Source organism: Moschus berezovskii, chromosome 10 (assembly GCF_049115385.1).
Source record: "Moschus berezovskii isolate FMDL1 chromosome 10, NW_MosBer_1.0, whole genome shotgun sequence".
In the NCBI taxonomy this organism is placed as follows: Eukaryota; Metazoa; Chordata; class Mammalia; order Artiodactyla; family Moschidae; genus Moschus; species Moschus berezovskii.
The window spans coordinates 68641255-68665988 of record NC_142469.1 but is presented as its reverse complement, the minus strand read 5'-3'; the positions used below and the strand labels follow the sequence as shown (position 1 = coordinate 68665988).

The window sequence follows — 24734 nt, the reverse complement described above, 5'->3', positions numbered from 1 at the left end:
AATTTCCTTTATCATAATTTTTCGAAAACTAAAATATAAGTTTATGGAAATGACATCATCTCAATGATCATCAATCTGAAAATTAAAAATCAGCAATGGTACATAGTAAACCCATAGTGAGAGATGGTTGTTGATATCATGCTAAGGCAAACTCCAAAATTTTCCCAAACCGAAAGCAGTACAAAAATATAGAGAGTATTTTCTTCTTATTCCGCAGAGACCTGTCACAGCTGCTGGGGTCTAGTTTCTGAGACCACCTCTCCCCTCTCTTCCATCCTGTGCCACTAAGAGGAAACTAGGTAAGATCTAGGTTCTTAATTGGTATCATTGGGTTATAGGGTGTGTCTCACTGTGATCTCATTTAGATAGGTGAGTGAGAGCCTAGGTCGGCAATATTGGGAGGAATACAATTATTGTTTTCAGGGACCCCACCCCCCCCCAAGGCCATGTGCTTTCTCAGTTCATTCTAAATAAAAATCCAAGGGAGTAGTGTTAACCCCATTTTATTCTTGAACCTGTACATGTGTGCTAAGTTGCTTTACTCATGTCCAACTCTCTGTGACACCATGGACTGTAGCCCACCAGGTCCTCTGTCCATCGGATTCTCCAGGCAAGAACACTGGAGTAGGTTGCCATCCCCTCCTCCGGGGGACCTTCCCAATTCAGGGATTGAGCCGAGGTCTCGTGCATCTTCTACGCTGGCAAGTGGGTCCTTTACCACTAGTGTCAGCTGAGAAGGCCTGGCTCATGCCTAAAATCACAGTCTTAAATGGGTCAGAGTTGGGACTATCACTCATGTGTGTTAAGATCCCAAAGGTGTGGCCTTGCACTTCACAACGTTGACGGGCAGTGAAGAAGCCTGGAGAGAAAGAGATGGATTAATTTAAATTTTACAAAGCATCATAATGGAAATAAGCAGCAAGTGGTCAATCAAAAAAGAGTGTTCTTTTTAAGGACTGTAAGCAAGCGTTCCAGATGACACAATAGAATGTATCCTATGACTATTGTGTTTTTTTCCCCATGGAATCTGATCTTTGAGTTCCAAGCCTTGAGAGACGATTATTGTCGGATCACATTTCTGTTCTGAGACAATTGTGAGATCCAGGAAGTGTTAAGAAGTCACACATAGTCCACGTGATTTATTTTTCTTTCTTAAGAAGATCTTTCATCCTGTCTTCACAGCAGCTAGCTACAGATACCCAAAGTGAAGTGAAAGTAAAGTCGCTCAGTCATTTCTGACTCTGCGACTCCGTGGACTGTAACCTAGCAGGCTCCTCCGTCCACAGGATTCTCTAGGCAAGAAGACTGTGGGTTACCATTTCCTTCTCCAGGGGATCTTCCCCACCCAGGGATCGAACCCGAGATTAACCCACATTCCAGGCAGATGCTTTACCCTCTGAGCCACCAGACAGATACCTAAATATCAGGCCTAAATAATATTAACTACATCTTTTACTTAATTAGCTAACAGGCAGCTAAAGAGAAATTCAGGTTCCTTTCATTCCTCCTGATTGCCTGCTATATAAGATGTGGCCCAATGATGAGAAAGTTTGGCGTCACCTGGGTGCACACCTGGAGCTAGAACTGCATAAAACTCTGCATTGTGACAAGCTGCCCAAGTGATTCACGGACACGTTACGCTTGAGAAGCTCTGCCCCGGTTCACTTAGCCTCTCTCTAGCGGATGTGTTAAAAACACTACGCCATGGTCCTCAGGCGTACACCAGACCCTCCATGATGCCACAGTGATACTGAGATGATGGAGACATGGCTCCTGTGGTAGAGAAGAATAAAAGAAGGCGGTCCAGGCAATCTAAAAATGCTCACCTGGATCAATGAGAATTCCTGGAGCTTTCTGCTCTTCAAAGAGTGGAACTGTGAAAGCTGTGTTTGCTTTTCAAGAGACTGTAACTCAGGAAAGGAGTAAGAAGGAAAAGAGGTGCATGTATCTTCCATGCTGCTAAACTGTTCTTTCCTCAGTAACTAGCCTTCTGTAGCACTCCAGCAGAGATGTAAGACCGCTAAGCTTCTGAGAATCTGCTCACTTACACCTTTATTGAGTGATTTCCATATGCCCATCTCAGTGCCAGCTGCTCCAGTTTCAGGTAAAAACTAAGTGGTCCTAGCCTTCCTGAAGCTCACTCGTAGCTGTGTGTGGACAGTTTTTACCCAAATCTGTGACTGTGAACGAAGGCTGTGGATTGCAGTTTGAGAGGAAAGGGCTAATTCTGCTCCAGTTTTCTTCCCTTTATAAATTTTATAACATTACTTTCATGGCTTGAGTGTTCCTCTCAAGAATTGCTTTAGCACGTGAGATGCAAGTGTATGAGTAGGAGACAGCTACTTTCTTCAAAAGTGGAAATGGTCTCAATAATAATAATAATAAAAAAACCAACCTGAAGCATTATCTGCCATCCAACAATATTTCTTCTAAAATTAGGTAACTCACCATTCTAGAGCTGGATTCCTTATCACTGCTACTCTAAGTGTGGTCTGTGGGTTTGTTCCCAGCCACAGCAGGATAAGTGTAGACATAGACAATGACGGTTTAGAAACTTTTAGAGCAATTTGACATTCATCAGGCACAGCATCACCAGAGGATCAGTCTCACTGAACAGCATGCTATAGATTGAATGTTTGTGCTTCTCCCTCCTCACCCAAAATACATATGTTAAAACCTAATTCCCAATGTAATGGTCTTTGGAGGCATTCGTCTGGGAGCTGGTTAGGTCATGAGGGAGGAGCCCTCGGGAATGGAATTAGTATCCTTATAAAAGCCCCAAAGAGCTCCCTTACCTCTCCTACTGTGTGAGGACACAGAGAGAAGGTACTGTCTATGAAATAGAAGCAAACCCTCTACGGATGCCTTGATCTTGGACTTCCCAACCTCCAGAACTGTGAGAAATGTTTGTTGTTTATAACTCACCCGGCTTATGGTATTTTGTTATAGCAGCTGAACAAACTAAGACACAAGGTCTAGTTCAGGCATTGCACTGGAATGGCTGAGTCACATGTGACACAGTCTTCCTATGAGCCATCCCAACACGTGTGACATTTTAAGTTTAGTGTGTCTACTATCATCCCAAAGTGTATAAATTCCAGAATTCATCTTGTTCACTGGTTTATCAAAGATAATTTAAATTTAAATTTAAAACTGATCTTTTAACTTTAAAAGATCAGTTTTGGAATTGACTACTGATGAAGGATTGAAAGTGAATGTTGAATATACAATATCATGGGTTTCATTTTAGACAAAAGTAGAAAATGAACATCCAGAGCTTGCAGAAATGGTTTTACTTTTCCTTTCTCATGAACCTACCTCTGTAAGACTGGTCTCTTTACTCTGTTTTAAAACAAAGAGGGACTTCTTTGGTGGTCCAGTAGTTGGGACTCCAAGCTTCCACTGCAGGGGGCATGGATTTGATCCCTAGTCAGGGAAATAAGATCCTGAATACCTCAAAGCATGGCAAAAGATAATAGGAAGAAACTGTTTAAAAATACATGATCCCTTCTTTGTAGTGCTTTCATCTATTCAATCTAGATTAAATAAATTAGTGAACAAAAAGCAAGCTCACCCATCACATGAAAAACTTTAAATATTAATATACAAAATGTTTGTTTCAAGTACCCATATCAGCATTTACCACGGAGAATTGCTATTTTCCTCCTAATTTTTGTTTCGTCACAACTGTGGAATGACAAAAAAGTACTGAAGCGAAACTATGAATTGCCTGTACTCAGGTGTGCAGTGAACAGCAGACACATTTTTGTGATCTATTTTTTCCTGTGTTTTGTTCTTTGATTATCTCGATTGTAATACATATGCCTGTTGAATCTAATAAAATATATAGGCTTGTGTTATATATTTTCTCTTTTTTATTCCTTTCTCCTATTAATTCACTTTTTCTCCTATTTCCAAATGTACTGATCCACCTAGATTAGAAGGGAAAACCTGGTCCTTCATCTCAGAATTTGAGAAAAACTTCTCCATAGTAACCTGTGTGTTAATGACTACTGTCAAGCCCAGCTCATGAAAAAGAAAGAATGTTATTAATATTAGCTCATATGTGTATAGCATTGGCTACCTGCCAGGCATGTCCTGTGTGCTTTACAAGTATTACTAGTTCGCTCTTACCTTGTGAATTAGGTGCTATTGTATCACTGTATAACTGTTGAGAACACTGAGGTTCAGAGAGGTTGAGTCCCTTGCTCAAGGTCACACAGCTCTAAAGCAGAGCCTAGTTCCAGAGTCCACGCTCTGATCCACAGAGGGATGCAACACAGGTGTCACAGTCATAGTCCTCCACTAAATAACTATGAATTTATGTGAGTTATTTAACTCATGAGGGGGAAAAAAAGGAAGCATTAGAAAAGACAACAAAAGCTCCAATGCAGAGTCCCTCCCAGGTCCCAGGCATTGAGTTAAATGCTTTCCAGGCATGATCTCAATGTCTCCTGAGGGCGGGGTGCTGGAGGAAATGGCTTAGGAAGTAGGGGAGGTGACTAAGTGGTGTATGGGCAAGGCAGAAGTCAAGCTGCATCACATAATGAGAAACTCTTCCTTCTTCAAGCCTGTGACTCCTTCAGATCACATCTGGTCAAGTCTCTTTGGTACAAGTCTTATATTTCTCACATTGGCTTATTTCTTTTTGTTCCAAAAGGAGAGCAGGACTGAGCTGAACATCTTCTCTGGAAACAAGATCTTTTTTATTTCCACTGCACCTTCGATTTAGAGCAAGTCATTCTCCATTGACGATAAAGATGTGAAATTTTCTTTCAAAATGTATTTAAGTTTCAAAAGTGAGCTTTGGAAAAATACAGAGAGGATATAGTTCTTACATGGACTTAGCAAAAGTTATGATGAATGAAGTTTGACAAATACTTCCTTATCTTTCAACAACCTGGGAAGACAGGTACAATTGTTCTCCATTTATACGTAGGAGATCTGAGGTTCTGAAAAGTTCAGTAAACTTCCGAAGGCTATTCTATAGGAAGGTGACTACTGGGATTTAAATGTAGAAGTGTCTGCATCCAAAACTAGTGAGTGCCCTTTCCTGTTAGGCACACTGCCTCCCTTAGACGGCAATCGGCAATCGTGCTTGTTTCCTCCTAGGACTGTGACTCGGAGCCCTCTGATTGTATTTCATGATAAAACCAGCAGTTCTCACTGTGTGCGCCTTTCTGCTGGTCCTCCGAAAGGTCCTCCTCTGGGTATTTTCATTGTAATACTAAGACGCTGTTTATCTCTTTTGCTTTTGTTCTCTCACAAGTGTACATATTTTTATTTTTTTAAATTGGAGTAACTTACTTTACAATGTTGTGTTGTTTTCTTCTGTACTACACTGTGAATTAGGTATATATATACATACACCCCCTCCCTCTTGGATCTGCCTCCCACCTTCCAGTATCCCACCCCTCTAGGTCTTGACAGAGCACCGAGCTGAGCTCCCTGTGCTATACAGCAGCTTCCCGCTATTTTGCACATGGTAGTGTATATTTGTCAATGACCCTCTCTCAATTTGTCCCACCCTCTCCTTCCCCTGTCCCTGCTCCGTGTCCACAGTTCTGTTCTCTACATCTCCATTTCTATTCCTGCCTGCAAATAGGTTCATCAGTACCGTCTTTCTAGATTCCATATATATGTGTTATTGTACGACGTTTGTTTTTTCTTTTTGACTTAACTCACTATATGACAGACCCTGGGTTCATCCACATAACTACAAATGATTGAGTTGTGTTCCTTTTAATACAACTATTTTAAATTAAAAAAAAAATACATGACTGATGTTAACATGTAGTAGGTTTATTGTTCTTTTTAAGTGAATGCTGCTGCTGCTGCTAAGTCACTTCAGTCGTGTCCGACTCTGTGTGACCCCATAGATGGAAGCCCACCAGGCTCCCCCGTCCCTGGGATTCTCCAGGCAAGAACACTGGAGTGGGCTGCCATTTCCTTCTCCAATGCGTGAAAGTGAAAAGTGAAAGTGAAGTCGCTCAGTCGTGTCCGACCCTTAGCGACCCCACAGACTGCAGCCTATCAGGCTCCTCCATCCATGGGATTTTTTAAGTGAATAAGTAACTAAATACACATTTATCCATCTTAATTTTGAATGTATTAAACATCAGTATGTACTGAATAGCCCACATAAACTTTTTTGGGGCCATCAAGAGCGTAAAGAGGTCTTAAGACGGAAATTATGTGGTAGGATAATATTTTTTAATATTAATGGAAACTTTTTTCCCCCAATATTTCCACCCTTCCTTTCCTCCCCTCCCCATTTAAGTAAGTAATTGTGATTCATGGCTTCAGGGGAGGGACACTACCGAATGGAAAAGCAGAAATAGGGACTAGCTTTTGTCAAAGCTGAAACCTACTAGGGAAGCTCTGCTAGGTGCTTTGAGGCCGGAATATCAAAATACAGCAAGTGCCAGTGAGAAAACATAATAGCAATATTGAGAGAGGGCAGTTTTCCCAGGACTAGAAAAAATAATGATCATCTCTTTAGGGTGGGTGTGGGAAGAACAAAGACAAAAGAGAGATCAGGAGAACTGAAAGAATACTGGACTGGAGAGGCCAGGAAGACAGAAAGTAGGCACTGCTCAGCCACAGGGGGCGTCTTCCATTGTCCCGGAGACATGTGGAAGCTGGGCAGTGTCACTGCCTAAATCCAGCGTCTTTGAAGCCACTCCCCCTCCATCCTCATGACCGTGCTCAGGAGTAACACATTCTGATTCCCCCAGCCTGAACACCCGCACCCCCAAAACATCCCTGGACCATCAGAAGCCCAAGTGAGGGGTGACTGGGGCTCTGGGTGCCTGTAGGGATAGTGGTGGGCCGGGTAAGAGATAACAGCTCTGGGCCCTGTAATTGCAACATCTGATTGGAATCAGCTGCGGACCGCCCTGAGCTGGAAGAGTAGTTTTTGCAAATTTTAGCAACACCAAACATACCTGTTGACTGATAAGCAAATAAGAACTTGAGTTCTAGCAGAAGCTGCCAACTGATGGCCATGTCCTTGTGTTTGACCCCCAAGGGAGTGTTCTTGGTCCAGTAGAGGGGATTTTCTTAGTTGGTTGGTTTGTTCTCATTAGATGCTCTGGGAGGAGTTCATGCACCATCCAGGGCCCACTGTCCTTTCTCCCACTCAGGCCCTGCACTCACCAGCATTCCCTGCCAGGCCCCTGAGGACATCTGACTTTTCTGAGCTCTGCAATACAAAGTGAGTGATCTATAATAGGAGGACTCCTCAAGGGGAAACCCTGAAACTACATGGAATTGTGAACCTCTGCATTTTTCTGAGGACAGCATCTAAACTTTTATCAGCTACGCAAAGGACTCTCTGATGCCTAGATTAAAATCCTGGCCACTGTTTACTGGCTGCGTGACCTTGAGCATGTCACTTAACCCGTCTGTGCTTCGTTTTCCTCATCTGTAAAATGGGGTTGTTAATAGTATTTAACTCTCAGGGTTGATGTGAAGATAAATGAGCCGTGTGTGTGCTCAGTCATGTCTGACTCTTTTCGACCTCATGGACTATAGCTCACCAGGCTCCTCTGTCCATAGAATCTTCCAGGCAAGAATACTGGAGTGGGTTTCCATTTCCTTCTCCAGGGGATCTTCCTGACCCAAGGATCAAACCCTTGTCTCTTGTGTCTCCTGCATTGACAGGCAGATTTTTACCAGCTGAGCCACTAGAGAAGCCCATATAAAGCACCTGGAATGGAAAACCCTTCAGAAATGTTGACTATCATTATTTTCAGGGAGGTAGACTGTTGTGGCTTGGGTGGAAACCCAGTGTCAGGGGGGCCAGCCAAGAGCAGAGAGATGAGTGAGGGCCCATCTTCAAGATGTAGCCTGTGCAGCTCTCAGAACTCACTCATCCAGCACACTGTCCAGCACACTAGAGACAAGTCCTTTCTGCATGTGACCAAAAAGGCTGCCAGCAGCTAGGATGTGTGTGCCTCTCTTATCCTGAGAAAGATAAAGATCTGCGGGTGGCAGTCAGAGAGACCTGGGGCCATGATCTTGGAGACCACAGTTCTGCCCTGGAGACCAATGCTGCCTTAGCTCTAGGCTAGAGACACACAGCTGGGCAGCCCAGGGAGCAGAAAGCATAGCAGAGTCCATCAGAAACTGGAATCCTGTTCCACCACTTTCTAGCTGAGTGTACTTAAACAATTTACTGTAAGCCTCCCTAAACCCATAGCTTCCTCTTTTGAGAAACTTAGGAATAATATACCCACTGTACCAATTCGATAATATAACATAAACGAAACACTTAGCAAGGACAGAGTGCTCAGGAAGTAGAGCCAGGGTTCTGGCAAACTGTGTATTCCTGAGGCAGGGCTCATGGAGTCTAATTGGACAGGGATCCTCAAAGAACAAAGGGGAGACAGCCTTAAATATCTCTTCGTTTTCTTTTTTTTGCCTTGTGGCACGTGGGATCTTAGCTCCCCAACCAGGGATCCAACCGTGCTCCCTGCATTGGAAGCACGGCGTCTTAATCACTGGACCACCAGAGCAGTCTCTCCTTTCTCTTCTTGATGATGTGCCCGAAACAGCTGACCCAGTCCAGTTTTGTCTCATTTTGTGGTTGACATGCAGCATGTTAGAGGTTCCTTGTTCTCAAACCCAAGTTCCCAGAAGAGGAAGTTTATTGGCTAGCTCCTGTAACATACTCGGACCTGCCACTGTCGACCAAAGTTGTGTATATATGGGGTGGGAGAGAGAGGAAAAGAGGTAAGTGTTACGAATACTCAGGGTCAACCAGTTCATATAAGAAGAAAGCCAAATGGCTAAGGGACACCTGCAAAGATACTCGACTTCACTAACATTCAAAGAAATGCAGATTAGCCAACCATGAGAAGTGCTCATTTTTTTTTCTTTTTTGACATCATATCGGCAATTATGAGCAATAAAGATAATTATAGGAAACTTGTTAAGAGTATAAACTGATATGACTTTTCTGGTTTGCTATTGAACATCATGTTGTCATATTTTTAAAATTAATTTTTACTCGCATGCAGTTGCTTTACAATGTTATGTTCATTTCTGCTGCATCAGACATACACATGCGCATATCCCCACCCTTTTGGACTTCCTTCCCACTCAGTTCACCACAGTGCATAAAGTAGAGTTCCCTGTGCTATCCGGTAGGCTGTCATTAGTTATTTATTGTAATGGCTTATATGTTGTCATATTTTAAATGTACATAAACTTTAACCCAGAAAGTTAAGTTGTAGGAATTTATCCTAAACAGATAATTAGAACATGCCCAGGCATATATACATATATGTATGTATGTATGTATACATATATATATAGGGCTTCCCTGGTGGCTCAGATGGTAAAGAATCCACCTGAATGTGGCAGACTGCGTTCAATCCCTGGGTTGGGAAGATCCCCTGGAGAAGAGAACGGTGAATGGCAACCCACTCCAGTGTTCTTGCCTGGAGAATCCCCATGGACAGAGGAGCCTGGCAGGCTCTAGTTCATGGGTTGCAAAGAGTTGGACACAACTGAGTGGCTAAGCACAGAAAGAGCATGTATATATATAGATAGACAGATAAGTATGCATATACGCATGCTAAGTCACTTCAGTTGTGTCGAACTGTTTGTAAGCCTATGGATTGAAGCCCATTAGGCTACTCTGTCCTTGGGATTCTCCAGGCAAGAAAACTGGAGTGAGTTGCCATGCCCTTCTCCTGGGGACCTTCCTGGCCCAGGGAGTGAACCCACATCTCTTCTATCTCCTACATTGGCAGGCAGATTCTTTACCACTAGTGCCACCTGGTAAGCCCATATATAGGTATTTATTGCACTATTTTTAATATTTAAGAAAAACTTAGAACATGATAGATGCCCTTCAGTGGAAGGTAGAGATTATGATATAATACTACAGAGAGGTTATTATAAAAGGCAAGGTGGATTCGTATGCAAGATGTGTATGGCAAGCTGTTTAAAGTAAAAATAAAAAAAAAAAAAGCGAACCACAGAAGAGAGTAAACAATGTGATTTCATCTTAAGAAACGTAGTGGCATGCCCTATTGAGTGGAACATCAGCCAGTGTTCAAAGACATTTTTAACTGTGGGCAAATTAGTGGATGGACTTTTTTGTCTGTCACTTTTTAAAAAAGTAAGATACAAGTTTTATTAGTACCACAGTCTGCCTTCAGTAATATGCCTAAAATGTTTTTCAGGGCCAGGAGCATTCAGTTGAAAGAAAATCCTTTTTATGAATGCAAAATAGTATTAAAACTAATGCCCTGGTCCAAGATTAGGTTTTTAATGATATTAACAGTAGTCTGATAAACATCTAGAAGTCTGGCATTGAGAAACAAAAGCTTATACCTGATTAGCATTTTTATTTAAAAAAAATTAGTTCTGTTAGCTTATTTAAATTCTCTTACATTTATTTATCTATAAAATTTATATTTATTTCATTCCTTTTATCTCACTGAAAACTGTCTTCAGGCTCTTTGACTTGGATTAGATGTGTGAAGTACTGTCTTTTGCCAAAAACCTCAAAATTACCTGTTCTTTTCAATGTAGTGGGTTTGTGCTTGTTTGGAGATCAGTTCAAAAACTATCTGTACTATCTGTACTGCCTCTGATGTTAAGATTTTATGTATAGCATAAGGAAGCTAGCTCTGACTATATTTTCCTAAGAATAAAGACCTATTTTTGTAGCATGAAAAAAAAAAAAACCAATGTGATTTCATTTTTGTCAAACACGTACAGTATATAATACACACTGTACATACTATCTTAGAAACATGTCTGCATATACATATATGTATTTGCCTGTGTATGTTTGTGTATATTACATAATATATAACAATTACACATTATTTGTAGTGTAACAGTTACATATTATATATATATATACACATATGTAGATGGTGGTACTAATGCTAAAAACCCATCTGCAAATCCAGGAGATGTAAGAGATTTGGGTTCAAACTCTGAGTTGGGAAGATCCCCTGGAGTAGCAAATGGCAACCCACTCCAGTAGGCTTGCCTGGAGAATCCCCTGGAAAGAGGAGCCTGGAGGGTTATGGTCCATGGGGTCGCAAAAGTGTCAGATACAACTGAAACGACTTAGCACAGCACACATAGATATCTGTAAGGATAGATATAAAACTAATCATTGTGTCCATCTCTTGGAATGGATAGAATTATGGAAAGCCTTCACTTTCTGCTTTATCCATTTTTATAGGATTGAACTTTTTAAAAACAACCTGAATTATTTTTATAGCTAGATTAAAAAAAAAACCAAGATACTCTATTTCAGCGGGTAAAGAGAGTATAGATTTTTCATATAAAAGAGAAACATTTGCTATTTTAAAATTGAAGAAGGACAACACAAATCCAATTTCCCAGTGGTAATAGACATAGGAGGAAGCAACACAGGCTGCCCCTGCCCAGGGCCTGGGATTATTGAGTGAGAGCTTTTCCTCAGGTGGAAAGGAGAAAAGTCAGCTTCTCCTGGTACCACAGAGTACATTAACTCTGTCCTGTTGGGAGATTTTGGCTTACCCACAACTCATGGGATGTTCCCCCTCTTCAAGAGATGAATTAAGGAACATAATTGAATTGAACTCTTCAGCTCAAATCTAGGGATAATATACTTTTGTATTTACATGTGAAAAGAGGTGTACAGATGAGGGGTACAGGTAAGTGAGGGGTCAGATACAGAAAGAACCAGAGGCCAACTTTTAAAAGTGAAGGTGGCCTGGTTCAGTTTCAGTGAGGTGTTTATCTGCTGTCCATAACAGATTTGTGTGGGACCTTGGGGCCTTTTTTAAGGAACTTGAATAGGTTGGGAAATTGAAACTCTTACTGGGATTATTATTACTTTTTAAGTATTTCCCTTCAGATTCTTCCTTTTTTGGTAGGAACATGCTAAATATTAAAAGAGGCTATTGTGGGAAGTGGGGAAAGATAAATTAGAAGTTTGGGATTAACATATATACACTACTATATATAAAATAGATAACCAACAAGGACCTGCAATATAGCACAGGAAACTCTACTCAGCAGCAGCAGCAGCAGCAACTCTACTCAATATCTTATAACAACCTAATATGGAAGAGAATGTAAAAATAGAATATATATTTAATATACATATAACTGAATCACCTTGCCATGTACCTATAACCAATATAACATTGTAAATGAACTATATTTCAATAAAATGTTTAAAAAATCCAATCCAATAGAAACAAATAGATAAATAGAAATAAAAGAGCCATTGTAATTTCTTTCAACACTATAGTGAATTTCAGTGGGAAAAAAAATGAATGTTGCTGAGTAGGCCACTTTACAAGAATGCCTCAAGTTCACACATAGCAGGAGAGCTGTATTAATTTGACATAGATAGAAAACAATTTCAATGAACAGTCTTTTGTCTTTGTAGTAGGCAGTTCACCAATAATGCATTTTAGAGCATTGTTCACCAACAGCATTAGAAATCAGTTTCACCATATTACTTTTTCAAACCTCTAACGCCTTGACAGGCAGACTCTTAGAGAATAAGACCCATTTTCTCCTTTTCTTTTTGAATTCCACTCTAAGCAAGAAACATTTGCTTAATGCCTACCTAGGGACTTCAACATTGCTAGCTCATATAATGGCCTTCCAAAAACGTCTACAGTAATGGGAATGTTGGGAATAATATACCCTCGGCCATACTGCAAAGATAGCTTTTTGAATGATTGTTCATATAAAACCTGCCAAATTGCTGATATTAGCATTGGTCATTCCTTACATTATGAGATTTTGAAGATGAAAATAATAACTGGAGACAGCAAGAGCTGGCAGGTCATCTTGTTCAGCTCCCTCAGGTAACATATGATAAAATGAGTCTCTGAGAGAGCAGGAGCATTGTCTAGTTTCATGACTAAGAAGTGGCAGAGATTTTTTATTTTTTAATTCCAAATCCTATGCTATTATTATTACCACTCAGCCTGCCTCTCTCAGACCAAAGTCTGTCTCAGAAATGCCAGACATTCCCTTCTCCCTACCCACATTCCACATTGGAGTCTTTGCCCCACTCCTCACCCTGGGAGGAGCGGCGCTACCTACCATGTGACTGCGCCCCACCAGTCTCAGCGACTGACCCAGGGATAGACGTCTGACCTCAGCTGGGCTGAATGGATACTCTCCCAAGAATTTGGAAGAGGGACAAAGAGGCTGAGTCATTGTGCTGTGAGGAGCCAAGCTGCAAGGTCACAGCCAGCGGGTCTGCCACAGCAGCCCCAAGCCTCATCCTAATGAGTGAGGGGAAGCTGAGAAATCATGAGTCAGCAGAAAAGGTCCATCTACAGAAGGATGGAGGAGGTGCTCTGAGGCAAATAGAGACACTGTGCGTGTCTGCAGGCTAAGTCGTTTCAGTCACGTCTGACTCTATGTGACCCTATATGGACTGTAGCCCGCCAGGGTCAGCTGTCCATGGGATTCTCCAGAGAAGAATACTGGAGTGGGTTGCCATGCCCTCCTCCAGGGGATCTTATCGACCCAGGGATTGAACCCACGGCTCTTATGTCTCCTGCATTGGTAGGCAGTTCTTTACCACTAGCATACCTGGAAAGCCCCAAATAGAGACACTATGAACCTCCAAAGGTAGAAGAGAGACAGAGGGAGAAAAAAAATCTACATAATCCCCTTATGGTCCCCAAACGCTCAGCTTTATCTCCTGCACTGGCTTACTGTAACCCCATAATGAACCCTGCCTTTCAATCAATCCTCTTTTGATTTCAGCTAAGTGGAGTTCTGTTCTTTGCATCTAAATTTTTCCTAAGACATTCCAATTCATTGTGAATGTATTTTGGGGTGAAAAGACTGCTCTGTTTTTTATGAAGATTATGGAAATTGAAGTCTTATCTCAAAACCCACAACAGAATGATTTGTTTTCTGCATTCTCTTCATTAATTATCCAGACCCAAGAGAGGAAGCTTTCTAGGTGAATAATTTCCAGAATTTCTGATGGAAGTTAGCCCAACTTTGGGTCCTCCCTCAAAATATGCTAGAGTTGTTCTGTCCAGAAATAGAAATCTTACTGGAGTCTATAGTTGCCACCTTGGGAAGATATGTCAGGACTTCCTAGAGTATTTCTGTTTAAAGTTTCCAATGCTTGAGCCTGTTTTCTCAAAAAGAAAACTGTTCCTTTAGAGGTACTTGTAGCCCAAACATTGACCCAACCAGGAAGTAGCCATATCTATCACAGGGATATTTGTGTTATCTAATAATGGAAAGAGTCTTTAAAAAATTCTACTTATCTTTCTAAAATTCTTAAAACTAATATAAGTATAAAATAATGGAGAAATGATTGAGTACTTTAGGGTTAATTATATACAGTATACATGTATACTGTATATATATATATAGTATATATATATGTCTATAACTATGTGATCTCAAATAATGGAAAGAGCCTTTAAAAAGAAATTCTACTTATCCTTCTAAAATTCTTAGAACTAATATAAGTATATGATAATGGAGAAATGATTGAGCACATTAAGGTTCATCATATATAGTGTATATGCATACATATATAATATATATATCTGATGGAGTGCTATACAGATATTTAAAACAGTATAACTAGCAAGATTAAACATGGAAAGATATTTATGATTCAGCAAAGGGCAGAATACAAAGTTGTAAGTATCGACCACATGAAAACAGATGTACATAAAGGACATTTTTTTTCTTGATAGTCCTCAAAAAGGTAGTTGAGGTAGCCCCAACCAATCCCTAGATCCTGGTATTTAAGATAAAAATCTACTGGGCATTTCTCCTAGGATGATTTTGCCTAGGCAAAAGTTGTGCTGACCTGGTTCAGGTCCTACATTTTTTCTTATATTGACCTGGTTCCAAGCCTTGTGCTGGTCTATTTTTCAGCCTGTCTATGCTGCTGCTAAGTCACTTCAGTCGTGTCCGACTCTGTGTGATCCCATAGATGGCAGCCCACCAGGTTCCCCTGTCCCTGGGACTCTCCAGGCAAGAACACTGGAGTGGGTTGCCATTTCCTTCTCCTTAAGCCTGTCTATAGCACTCACAAATGACATGACCTCCTGATGATGGAGAGTTCTCAGTCTCTCTGTTCAACGACTTGAGGCCTTTTGCTTTGCACCACACAGATTTCAACAACTTTTAGACTTGGATTGCTTTTTTTTTTTTTAATTTACCATTTCTCAAAGCTGTGACAAGGTGGAGATGTGACTTTCCTTCAGTGTGCTAATAACTTCTGCAAAGTTTCTGGGAATAGCCTCCAAAGCTGAGGTGAGATGGAGAGACACTGCCTCTCTCCTTGCATTTGATAGGGAAAAAAAAAAAAAATTATAGACCAGCTACCACCTCTAAGACTTTCATTACAGCAAAGTTCTTCCATGGCTATTTTCATGATGTGTCTCCTCACCAAGCAGAGGGAGTTAAATACTGGCCTCTTGTTGCCTTATAAGGGTATGGTTGCCTAATTATCTCATGCCTACTCCAGCAGACATTTGTTATGTTTGTGGCCACATGTCATCTCTTGGAATCCTCTCCCATGTCAAGTAAGCTTATACCTCTTGAGTTCTACCTTCTCAAGAAGAAACAAGGACTTACTATTCCAGCCTTCTGTGCAACCAGGGTGTAAGCATGTGACCTAGTTTCTGCCATCAGGTGCAGTCATGCAAAACGCAAGAAGCCAGATGTCATGTAGAGTCAGTTTTCTGGTTAAGGCTGTGGAGTTGGACAGAGGCACTGAGGCAGAAATGGTAGCAGCCCTAGTGGTGGCATCCCTTGTGGGGGCAGTAGGTGCCACTGCAGTGCCCGTGCCAGGTGTGTGACTTGGATATAACTTGCGGCATAGCCTCAGAGTGTGATTCCCTGGCCCTTCCAGGAATCTGCATGCTGTCTAATATTCTTTAAAACTTTAAACATTTTTCTTAAAAACTAGCATGGGTAGATTCTGTTGTCTGCAACTAAAAATCTTGAATAATGTACTGACTGTCATGTTTTTATATCAAGCTGAAGGACTGAGAGGGGCTTCCCAGGTCATTCAGTGGCAACGAATCCTCCTGCCAGTGCAGGAGACACAAAAGACTCAAGTTCAATCCCTGGGTCAGAAAGATCCCCTGGAGAAGGAAACGGCAACTCATTCCAGTATGCTTGCCTGGGAAATCCCATGGACAGAGGAGCCTGGCAGGCTACAGTCCATGGGGTCACAAAGAGTCAGACATGACTGAACATGCACACTGCTGGACTGAGAAGTGATTGGTTTTTTTAATTCATTACACTTCACCAGCTGGTAGATACAATTAGGGTCATAAGAATGACTGTTCTAAATTTGCCTGGCTCTTGCTCCCACTTGCATAATGTAGACTTTCTGGCCTCATGCAAAGTCTCCTCAGAATCCCCAGAGTTGTCTCCTATGTACTCACAGACAGTTCTTGAACGTTCTTCTCTGTGGCCACCTGTGTCTTTGGCTGTGGCCTAAGAAGCTATGTGCAAGTCAGAGTCTACATCAGTGCCAAGCATGATGAGATCAATACCCACGACAGATGTGTACTGCCTCTAATACTTTCACTCTGTGTGTCACTCCTGGACAGAAAGTCCTGCAGCCTATGTGCACTTATTTTATAGGTATCCTTTATAAAAATACATGCTTTGCTGACCATGTAAAGCCCTTCTCTCTAAGACACAGATGTGAATACCCGGTACCAAGCCAAGGGATCAAACAGGTTGCTGTTTATCATTTCCACTTCCTTATTACTTCCCCAACACAAATGCTCTCCCCCACCTCATCTTTCATGCAAATCAGCTCAAGCAAATAGCCATCTGCAAATTGACATTACTGGCTGTAACATTACAGTTCGGCCCTCAAACCTTGTCCTAGCAGTATCCTCAAAGTGGGAACAATTTCAGGCCAAACTGATGGACTTCAGAAGCATGATTTTTATTTTCAACATTTTACAGTTGTTGTGATGATGCTGTTTTTCAACAAGTGGAAAAGCATGACCTGAAACAGTCAGTGAGTCCTATGAAATGTATGTTGACAGACCCTACCTTTGCCAGGATCCTTTCTTACAGACATCTTCTCCTACACCCTCAGATATTTCTCTATTAATGGAATACAGGCAACTTCTTTGGCAAATGGATACAGAATGTCAGTGCCTGCGATGAGTCTTAGGAAAATGAAACAATTAGGGGATTTTTCAGCAGTCCCACTGCCAGTTTTCCCTGGACACTTCTATCAGTGTTTCTGTTAATGACTTTAATCAGGGCATTTTACTCACCCTAACCAGAGGCTCAAGATTTGAGAGATCAACAGAGGATTCAATGTATTATAGTCTTGCTTTGTAGAATTTATTGGGTGGAGTTTTTCTGTGAGTAGATGCAGCAGTAAAAATCCCTTCTTACCACCACTTTCTACCCGGTTTTGCCACTTGGCATCTGTCCACCTGTCGTTATTATAACAGTTCCAGCTTATGGTTTATAAAAGATCATAAAGCAATATTATGCCCACAGATTGAGCCCTGCAAGTAGCACCCCCAAATCTCTCTGCTAGAAAATATAAAAAATGCTTCAGAATTCTATACTTTAAAAATTCCCATTGCTTTTTTGGTCTGTGTTATGATTTGGAAGGAAATAGGTTTGCTCCTGTATAGTGAATTCCTATAACCACGTCCAAATTTATCAAAGAGTAAAAGAAAGGAAAGACTGGTAAATATGAGCTGGGACATCCAGCCATGTGCAGAGGGAAAGATTTCACAAGCTGCCAAAGTGGTCCAGGGACTTCCCTGGCAGTCTAGAGATTAAGAGCTCAACTTCCAGCACAGGGGTTGTGGGTTCAATCCTTGATCAGGAAGCTAAGATCCCACATGCCTCAAGACCAAAAAATCAAAACATAAAAAACAGAAGCAATATTGTAACAAATTCAATAAAGACTTTAAAAATGGTTCACATTAAAAAGTAGTCCAAAAGGATTTAAAGGAAAGTGACACTCCAAGGGAGGCATAAGACTTCTGGTTGAATTCAATCTAAAGTTGCCCTCCAATGAGATCTGACTGTTGAAAAATTATCTTAAGATCCTTACTTACTTGAGCTAAGTAAGCTATATGAGAAGGGCTAGTAGGAGATGTAGGGAGAACTGTGACTTAAGATCTATGTGGGGCAGGACTTCCCTGGTGGTCCAGTGGCTAAGACGCCATGTTCCCAATGCAGGAGGCCTGGGTTTAATCCTTGATCAGGGAACTAAATCCTGCATGTTGCAACTAAGACTCGGTGCAACCACAACAACAACAAAATGTATGTGGGGATGGTTTCATTCCCAGAGAGATGTGATTCTTTCATCAATGACTGTTTCTATCACTGTTATCACTGTAATGCAATATCTACCCTCATTTACATTTTCTGACAACCAATTTTTCCAGACATCCACAAGATATGTATAAATACTCATTTAAATTATCCAACCACACATGAGTCAAACGTCATGTTTTAATGTATCTGAAATACACTGTCAGGGGCTTTGTTGGTGGTCCAGTGGTTAAGACTTCTTGCTTCCAATGCAGGGGGTGCAGTTTCGATCACTGTTTGGGGAACTGAGATTCTACATGGCTCATGGCAAGGTAAAAAATATTTTTTAATATTATTGAAATATATTATCAGTTTATTTTAGCAGTGGTTGTATTGAAAGTGTAGAGTAAAAGAGATAATGAGGGAATAAGAGACTGAATATATCCAATATTTTAAATAGGGTATAAAACATCTCATGATACATGTTTGGTTAACCTGAAACCTTAAAGTGCATTAATCGTAAAACTTGAGTTCTGAGATAGATATGATTTTTGCTTAGCCTATAAAATAAACTTTGAGTCTGGGGAACAAGAAGCACTTTTTTGAGATATTATGTTTTCTTTTTCTTTTTCTTATTTTTATCAGAAAAGCATAAGAATAATGTACAAAATTTATGGAAAGATGAAAATTTGCTTGCTCAAAAGGTGAGTGAGTCATTTGCTCAAACACCAGCCCAGAAATTTTATCTCATGCATCATTGAATAAGAAGACTCAGCTGGGCACCCCTCCAGTAGGTAAGAGGATCTCTGGGTCGCATGATGAAAGAGGGAGGGGCTGAACCTGCTGCCCTCCTTTGCTCCTCCCTCTGGTTTCTGGCAGCTTTTCTGCACACAGATCATCCTTCTGCTGTGATTCTGCAGGCGAGTTTCCAATGCCAGTCCCCTTAGCCCACTATCGTTTGTATCAGGAAGGACCCTGAGTCTTTGTGAAGATGCAAAAGCCGATGGGTCTAATTCAGCCTCATTATGACCCCAAGGGTTATGATTTTTAGTTTCCCTGGCAATGGTTTACACCATTGGCTGAGCCCCAAGATTTAGGTCATCAATGTGATTCTTGGAAAGAGATACAGAGTGGGTATCTCTAGTCTGAGCCAGGTGTCTCAAATCCTAAAATTTTATTTTATTCCTTTAGAAGATATTTTGATGTGGACCATTTTTAAAGTCTTTATAGACTTGTTACAATATTGCTTCTGTTTTTTATGATTTGTTTTTTTTGGTCTCAAGGCATATGGGATCTTAGTTCCCTGACCAGGGATCGAATCCACATCTCTTGCACTGGAAAATGAAGTCTTAACCACTGGACTGCCAGGGAAGTCCCTCAAATCCTAAATTGTTAGTATAGTCAATGTATGCTGTGGCTCTTGAAATGAGCAGGCAGTGAGGAAGGCTTCAGGGAGGCATGTCAGCTCTTCCACTAGGGAGACATGTGAAGGGGTCACTTAGCCCAGACAGGTCACCTACATAAAAGCAGCTCAGAAGCACAGATTAGGCCCAGGGCAGGCTAGGCTACCCTCCTCTACAGGCGAGCCAGTTCCAACCACTTTCCCTTGCAGAGGGGGCAGGGAAGTCCTTCATTCTACCTTGAATTTCCATTGTGTTAACTATGCATTTGGAAAGGAACTCAGATGAAGGAAACTCTGTGGCTTTCTTGGTGAAGTAAACTAGTTTGGGCCAGAAAGAGGTGAGTAACCCATGTCAGAGTAGGAACCCTACTTCCTGTCTCCCCTCCTGAATCATCATGTAATAAGCTTCTGACATGCAAAAAGTCCTGAAGAAAGGCAGCAGAGGAGGAAGTGAATGAGCCAACTGCATTGGCTCCAAGCCCGAGGAACACCCTGCTTTGAGGATAAAATTGCTACTCTCGTGCCAACAGTTCAGGCAAGGACACCTACATGAATACTGTTTGGAATTCAATGAAGGAACAGCTCAAATGGATCTTGTGGTCATTATTTTTGTATTGGCCTCTAAGAGTGCTCTTTTACTTGCTTTGTTTGCCTGCTTTTTGCTCAGGTGATGAAAAGCGAAAGTAAATAACCCACATGCTGTTGGTTCTGAGTAGCAACTATTTAGACGACACAGAAGGATGTCAGGGAGGTAAAAAGGGTGTGGAAGCCCATCACCTCACACCTCCTTCCTGAGTACGTGAAAAGCTGAGGGCTATTATAAAAAGTAATTTGTGTCCAGCTCTTGGGGGAGGGAAGTATATTTTCACACTCAGAATGTCACACTCCAAATTTTAACGTAGTGCTGTTTCCTGCTCTTACTCATAAAGTGACTCACAAGACTTCTGGTAACTTTAGCGTCTTCAGAAGGGAGGAACAAGCAGGCCAGTGACCACCTGATGGATTACACAACATAGCTTATTTTGGAGGAAAGGGAAGTCAGGATGAGGATGGTTTATTTCATTGGCCTCATGATCACAGAAGTTATCCAGGCTAAACACAGTCTTTAATCACTCTGCCATTTACATCAATACTTCTCCCCCAAGCTTCCAAATTCTCATACTTCAATTCTCTTTTTAGGAAATCTACTTTTGACTTAAAAATTCTTCCTTCTGTCCATACTTTTCTACCACTTTTTCTCCTCATTGAATCATTTCCATTATCCAATAATAGAAATAGGATAGCATAAGGAGTTGAGGAGGTTTCCTAACTCAACCCAAAACCAAAGAGTAAGAAGAAAAATGGAAGACTCTCATACACCAGTTTCTGGGCTATAACTAAGAAACCAGGCTGTCACCAAGTCCAATCAGTTAAATGAAAGAAAGCTGTAGGTTGGCCATGGACGTTACCATCAAACTGAAGTCATGATGACTAGCATGGGGGTTTGACAAAGCATACCCAAAGATGGAAAATTTCAGGATCTGATAGAGAATCCAAGGAAGACAGTTTATTGTGTTCTGGGCACTTTACACATATTAACTAGGTTACCAGGTATTTGGACTTCCCTCAAAGCCCAGTCGGTAAAGAATCTGCCTGCAATAGAGGAGACCTGGGTTCATTTCCTCGGTTGGAAAGATACCCTGGAGCAGGAAATGGCAACCCACTCCAGTATTCTTGCCTGGAGAATCCCCTGGACAGAGGAGCCTGGCAGACTATAGTCCATGGGGTTGCAGGAGTTGGGCACGACTTGGCGACTAAACCATCATCACTACCACCGCCACCAGGTATTTACCAATATTATCCCCATTTTGCAGATGAAGGAAACAGAGGAACAAAATGGTCCCTGTGATGGGTATAGAGAGGCCCTGTCCTTCAAAGGATTTTCTCCCCAGCTGCCTTCACCTGACAGTGCCTTCAGGCTCTGCCTCTGCTATTTGGCCCAAGGTCATGAACTTCTCTGGGCAGCCTGCATTGGACAGAGAGACAAAGTATAAAGACCCAATTATTGTCCTAAGAATCATCCCAAGATGGTACTCTTCTGATGGTAATAGTCACAACAGAGCTCCCTGCCTGGTTAGTAGAAGCTTTGATGAGTTGGTATCACATTTCAAGTTGTGCTCCAGTGAGGATGACTAACCATCCCAGTTTGCCTGAGAATGTCCTGGTTTTAGCACTGCAAGTTCTGTGTGCCAAGAAGCTGTCATCCCAGGCAAACTGGAATGGTTTTTTGCTTCAGACCAATCCTGCTTCCTTCCCTTTACTTTGAAATATATTGATCCCTAATAATGATTTTGGGCTTCCCAAATCCCAGGTGGCTCAGTGGTAAAGAATCTGCCTGCCAAGGTAGGAGACACAGGAGATGTGGGTTTGATCCCTGAGTCAGGAATATCCTCTGGAGTAGGAAATGGCAACCCAATGTAGTATGCTTGCCTGGAAACCTCCAGGAACAGAGGAGCCTGGCGTGCTACAGTCCATGGGTTTGCCAAGAGTTGGACACAACTGAGTGACTGAGCACACATGTAGTAATAATTTTGCACCCCAAACTCCATCTCAGTGGAGCTTCCTGAGAACCCCACATGGACAGAGTGCTGATCACATCGCAAACAACAGACATTCTGGCGTCAGACTGTGTGCTCCTAATCTCCCAGCATCACTCATCCATTATAAAAGTGTTCTGGTCACTAAACAGGGGTACTCAACAGAGAACAGAGGCAGATTCTGCAGTTCCATATGGCCCAGGGGAAGTATTTCTGAACAAGAATGAAAGTAGTTCATGTTACTCACTATGCTTAGCCTATGAAGGAGATATCTATCAATATTCTTATTTTACAAATGAGAAAGCCGAGGCTTAGAGAATTTGCTTGCCCTAGGACTTTAACCTGGGCACTCTGCTTGTATGTTAGTTTAGATAAACTTGAGTAGCTTAGCATGATAGAATGGAGAGGATTTTTTTGGAGTAGAGGTCATGACAACCCACTCCAGTATTTGTGCCTGGAGAATCCCATGGACAGAGGAGCCTAGAGGACTATGGTCCGTAGGGTCTCAAAGAGTCGGACACGACTGAAACAACTTAGCACACAGCGCCCATAGAGTGTGTTCACTGAAGATTCTACACTTTAAAAAAAGGCCCAGAAACATGGCAAGAGACTACAACTCAATTTATTAATAAGAGCTAAAAGAGTTTAAGAGCAGGGATTTAAATAATGAGATGTTAGTTGTTTATGTTGCAATGAAGAAAATCTCTGTTGCTCTCTCCATCCTCTTGAACTTCTCAAACTCAAATCTTCAGTAAAGTTTGGCACAGAAGAGCCTCACATTCCGGATGTGTGTAAACCACCAGGGGCTGCCTGAGCAGAGAACAGGAACTAGTAGAGGCAAGAAGTCAGAGTTAAGGGGGCCATGACACAGCTGGCTCCAAATTCACCTCATCCCCACCTGCCACCAGGCCTGGAAGAATTTGCAGAAATATTCAGGAGATTATTCGATTTTCCACAGGCCTGGAAAGAGATTGGAGCCTAATTTGTTTATATCTCTGGGACTAGGGAGATTCCAGATGGCAGCTGAGATGTGTGTGCAGGACAAGAGCTTTATTAACAAATCAAAATAATAAAGGCAGCACTCTGGGAGAAGGAAGTAGGAAAATGGGTCGTTTGTATTTTCTTTTCGTGTGTGTGTTTTTTTTCTGGGTTTTTAAGATTCCTACAATAATAAAGTCATGTTACCTCTGTAATCTGAGAGAAGAGCAATAAATGATCAATGTCTATTTCTTCTGTGTTCCTGATTATATAGACTCTTCTGTCTCTTGGGTGAGCCTAGTTACTGAAAAGAAACAGATGAAACAAACACATAAAACCATGTCACTCAACTTAGATGGGTGGGATGAGGAAGGAGGTAGGACGGAGGTTCAAGAGGGAGGGGATATATGTATACCTATGGTTGTTTCACCTTGATGTATGGCAGAAACCATCACAATATTCTAAAGTAATTATCCCCCAATTAAAATTAAAAATAAAAAATCGTTTCACTGAGTCACACAGAAGTATTTCATATAGTTATAGAAATATAGTCTACATATTAAGTGAGGCCTCATTACTTTAGTGCAAGAACACCGAAAATGTTTCAAGTCAGTATCCTGGGTCTCGGAAGAGCAAAAGGTCTTTAAGATTTTACGTTAATCCTTCAGACTTCAATCAGGCCAAGCTGACATTGATCAGATCAAGGTTTCATCTTGACTTGATTTCTGGCTAATGTAATTTTGAGTGTGCAGGTCATTTTCTCTTTTTAACTTTCCCCTTCTCAAAGTGACATATATATATATATATATTTATTTATTTTGCAAACAGATAATGCTTACAAAAACCTTTAAGGTCTCTGGATTAAAGATTCTATATAAAAAGGGAGTTATGATACATGACTGTCCAATTCTCTTGATGATAGAGCTTAGCTAGTCCCTGGAAACGGAGGAGCCCAAATGATGTCAAATCTCCTCTATAAATGGTGGCCTCCTTCACCCTTGAGCAGTGAGGACTGTCATCATGTCCTGCCTGCTGCTTGCGGCACATGATGGAATGTCGCTCCGGGACCTTCCTCAGCTATGTTAAAATCCCCCTTCCAATACACACTGATGTCTCTGCTGCTGTCTCTACGGTTCTTTTTTCAGTCTCGGGGTTGGGCAACTCCAAGACTCGCAGGCCTGTGGGCTTCAGTCCAACAATCATTAAAAAAAAAGGAGAGTTATGTTATTGATCAAGCAAGTGGCCAACATTCAGACCAAAACCAGAAACAATGATAAACAAGTTTCAGTTCAGTTCAGTTCAGTCGCTCAGTCGTGTCTGAATCTTTGCAACCTTTCAAATAACACAGGTGGTAGTCATGAAAGAAATGGCTAATCTAAAACATAAATGTTTTCCCCCTCTTCATCAGAAGTGTCTAACAGAAAAAAACAAAGGCATAGTTTATTACTTTGAAACAGTTTAAGTCCTCTGGGGTACAGAGGGCTGTAATTTCCCTG

General features: G+C 41.4%; 1 long non-coding RNA gene across 1 annotated transcript; it reads left to right on the top strand.

Moving 5' to 3' along the window:
- The first annotated feature begins 1689 nt into the window (after positions 1 to 1689).
- On the top strand, positions 1690 to 19013 carry LOC148776331 (uncharacterized). The gene is made up of 3 exons (XR_016038496.1): positions 1690 to 1938; positions 18558 to 18614; positions 18928 to 19013. It is a non-coding gene; the product is annotated as an uncharacterized LOC148776331 (long non-coding RNA).
- Positions 19014 to 24734: the final 5721 nt, after the last annotated feature.